Genomic DNA, 4,480 nt, shown 5'->3' with positions numbered 1-4,480 from the left:
GGTCAACGCGATCGATGCAGGGGAAGCAGGGCACGGTCCTCTGCTCGACAGGGAGCAGAAGCAGAGCAGCGGTGCTGGACGGGAAGGCAGCAGCGAGGTCCGGCGAGGCAGGGGACTCCGGCGGGACGGTAGGGATGGAGCGGACGTGCGGATCCGGGCGTGGGCCGTCCAATCTAGCTAGAGGCGGGGCGTGGAACGAGGTAGTGACGAAGCTTCAGGTTCGGGCGGCCATGGTGGTATTGTCTGAAGAAAAAGACAGACATTCAGAGGGGAAACCATGGAAAGGAAGAAGAGAGAGACGGAGATGTCAGGGCACGGCGACCTGCGGAACGGCTGGGGCGACGGCCTGAAGCTGCTGCTGGAGGCGCTCAAGACAATGCTAGAACGTGCGGCGGCCATGGCGTTCCTATGCACGGGGGAGATGTGAGACAGTTAACGAGAAAGAGAGAGGAGCTAGAGGAAAAGGAAGAAGGGAGGAAGAGGAGCAGGGACGGCGAGCAGCTCCTGCTGGTGCTCGGCGTCGAGGTGCGCCGGGGCGGCGCTGCTAGTCCGGCGGCTGGACTCCGGCGAGGTGAGGGGGTCCTGGACGAGGAGGAGGCTTGCATGATTGGAGCACCTCTCCCGATCAAGCTCATGGATGAGGGGGTCGAGCGCTCGGGCTCTGGATCGAGAGGAGGAGCTCAGGGCCTTGGGAGCAGAGGAGGTGGCGGCTGTGGTTGGTTGGCAGCGCAAATCCAGGGAGGTGGTCGGAGGCGGGAGAGGATCTGGATCGGGTGCTGCTCTAGTTGGCCTGATGCTGAAAACGAGGGGGAGAGAGGCTGGCTGGTTGGGGATGGATCCCGAGGGGGATTTGGTGGAGTGGCGGCAGCGACGGAGGATTTGATGGATGGGACAGCTAGGGCTAGGGTTTGTCCAGATATATATATAGTAGATGGTTAAAGTGAGACTATTTGGTCCCTTCGATCATAATCGGACGGCCGAGAAATAAATAGGTAGGGAGTCCAAATAAGAAAACGGAGATGATTTATAGATGTTTGGGGATGATCCGGACCCAATAGTAACGACTGAGTGGGTCGGGTTCGGGGAAGTTTCAGACGCGCTCGAGAGGGGAAATTTGTGCACTGTGCGGTGAGGCTAGGCGGTCAGACAAGAGGGGCTCGAAAAACCCGGTTGGTCTCGAAACGATAAACGAAGGCAAGGAGGGACGCGGCAACTACGAACGAATGCAAGCTTTAAAACATGACGGCAACGGAGTGCCGATGCGATGCAAATGATGACATGATGAATGCAACAAACAAATAAATAACAAAGCTGACACGCAAAAAATGGAAGGCATCTGGAGCGCCGGTCTTGGGGCGTTACAAAGCCACTCAACGAAAATAATAGCTTAATTAATTAACTGTGCGGTGACCTCCACCCAGCAGACAGAGAAGCGCGATGCGGCGGCATGCCGAGATAGTAGGGTTGAGGAGCAAAGCTTAGTGGGGCAACCGCCTAAATTTCGAGCTCCACTATCCCGCCATCGACCGTGATGGATGTACTCCAATCACGCCGCCACAGACCTTGATGGTTGAGCTCCCCCTATCTTCCGCCGCAGACCGAGGATTGGCCTCCTATGACGCTGCCACCGCCGATCGACAGAGGGTTGACCTCTTATCCGGTAGCGCTGCCTCATCCGCCGCCGCCATCTCTATCTGTAAAGAGGTTGTTTCTATTTTTTGACAAGTATCCGCAGAGCGGTTATTTACTCTAAGTATTATCGTAACTTAATTATTGCATACTCATATGTACATGGTAGTACATCACATACGGTTATGTCACGAGAACTGTGTCTCACCTACGTTGTCTCCCCACGCGGTTTGGTGCGGAAATCATGTGTGAAGTTATAATACCTAACACAAATGACATGTATAAACCGTGTGCCATATACAACATAATGCAATAAGTACTTCCCGACCATTGGCATATCTCCATAGTTTCCCCATTTCCCCCAAATCCCTAGATAGCCTCCAAATCCCTAGCCCCCAAATTCCCTAGCGTTGCGCTGACATTGGGGGAATGCGGACGAGTGGTGCTGATGGTTTTGCTACGATTTCTCCTTCTTGTATCGCCGCTCTCGGCAGCGCCGCCATGACGGCGGTCACCATCGAGCACTTGCCTAAGGTCATCAGAAGGCAGGTGTACTATGGATCCGAATCATCATTTCATTTTCCAATCTATCCCGATCTCTTTTAGCATGTCCAAAGTAGCTCCCTGCTCAATCCATCCTGAATGACCCACCCCACCAAGGAAAGCGATCAGCCCCCGGATCCGTAGTATGACTCGAGGCTCTCGCAACATGAAGTCGACTTCGAGTTTTGCGCCACCGAGAAGTACCAAAAGTTGAGTTGTGTGCACGGACACACTCCCGCTCGACGTGTATGCACGGAGGGATTGGACATTTGCAGACAGTTTCTTAGTTTCCCCTTATAGGTTAGTGCTAAGTTCATCATTTTAGTTGAGTTAATGCCACCGCTCATCCTGAATACTATTTAACATTGGCAGGGATACGGGGCTTGTGCCTTTGTTAACTAGCTGGATGAATAATGGCATGACAGGGCTTGGAGTGTTATCACCAAGCTCGGAGAAGATAACGTAAAGCTGAAGAAGAGTTTAACTGATCTAGAGTGTACAATCAGTACGATGAAGCAAGAAAGAATCAATCACATGCAAGAGATGAAAGCAAGAGACAAGAATGAACTAGCATGTGTAGTTGTGGTTGTCGCATTAGCCATCTTCTATGTGTTGTTTGCAATGATGATTAGAGCTATTGTTTCTTTTCTTCAAACTTGAACAGCGGGAGCCTCTCAATTACTGTAGAAGTGTTACAATTTGTACAAGACAGAGTTACATGCACACTCCCAATTTTGGGTAGTGTGATGAAGAATGGGGGATGTGAATTACAAGGGGAAGAGTCTAAAGGGAATGAACAAGTGCATGTATAAAAGCCTTATTCTCTTCTTGAACTATGTATTCAAGGAGTCCAAAGTCCTTCTTAAATATTTCCAACCAGTAAGTGTGGGTGGGTGGGATACTTCGAAATAGCTTGTTGTTCCTCTCGTTCCAAATACTCCAAGATGCTTGGAGGAACACTTCCATGAACATAGGTTTTGTCCACATATCACGTGAGTATTCAAGTAGTGCATGTCGTGAGCTTTGCAGGCCCCAATTGCCAAGTTTTAGCAAGCAGATAGCGCTAAGGGGGCAGTGAAAAATGAGATGGTCAATGTATTCTTCCACTTGTTGAGAGCAAAGCATGCAGTTGAAGCCGTTGCCGATGTTATAATGCCTCCTTCTGAGCATGTTCCTAGTGTTCATCCCGTCGGATAGTAGTAACCACCCAAAGATTTTGATTTCAAGGTAACCTTAGATTTCCACATCCACTTGTAGGTTTTATGGGCCTTGATATCCCGGAAGAAGAACTTATAATATTTGCTTGCAGTGAACGTCGCTGCTCCCTAGGTGCATGTCCAAACATCTTGAGGGCCCATGTTATTACCAACAATATTTGGTGTCAGATGTGGTATATCCTTGCTTTCTTCAAAAGCTAGTAGGGAGAGTGGTAGGTGGAATGCATCAGCCATTGCCGTGGTGCCCAAGAAATCTCTAACCGAGCAGTCCTCATGCTTTGTGAAGGAGAAGGCCCTTGGGTGTGTGTCTTATAGGATGCTACCAATCCAAAGATCTTTGCACATCAACACCATATCCCCTTGATGGATAGTGGCATGTGTTATGCCTCGGTAAATTGGGGATAACTTGAGGATGTCACGCTGATATGTCTCCAACGTATATATAATTTTTGATTGTTCCATGGTATTATATATTCTGTTTTGGACGTTTAATGGGCTTTATTATACACTTCTATATTATTTTTGGGACTAACCTATTAACCGGAGGCCCAGCCCAAATTGCTGTTTTTTTGCCTATTTCAGTGTTTCGAAGGAAAGGAGTATCAAACGGAGTCCAAACAGAATGAAACCTCCGGGAGAGTTATTTTTGGAACGAACGTGATCCAGAGGACTTGGAGTGGACGTCAAGAAATCACCGAGGAGGCCACGAGGCAGGGGCGCGCCTACCCCCTGGGCACGCCCTCCACCCTTGTGGGCCCCTCGTAGCTCCACCGACCTACTTCTTCCTCCTGTATATACCTACGTACCCCCAAACCATCAGAGACGGATCCAAAACCCTATTTCGACCGCCGCAACCTTCTGTACCCGTGAGATCCCATCTTGGGGCCTTTTCCGGCGCTCCGCCGGAGGGGGCATCGATCATGGAGGGCTTCTACATCAACACCATAGCCTCTCCGATGATGTGTGAGTAGTTTACTTCAGACCTTCGGGTCCATAGTTATTAGCTAGATGGCTTCTTCTCTCTCTTTGGATCTCAATACAAAGTTCTCCGCGATTCTCTTGGAGATATATTTGATGTAACTCTTCTTTTG

Source organism: Triticum aestivum, chromosome 3D, assembly GCF_018294505.1.
Source record: "Triticum aestivum cultivar Chinese Spring chromosome 3D, IWGSC CS RefSeq v2.1, whole genome shotgun sequence".
Lineage (NCBI taxonomy): Eukaryota > Viridiplantae > Streptophyta > Magnoliopsida > Poales > Poaceae > Triticum > Triticum aestivum.
Note: the sequence above shows the minus strand (reverse complement) of the source record.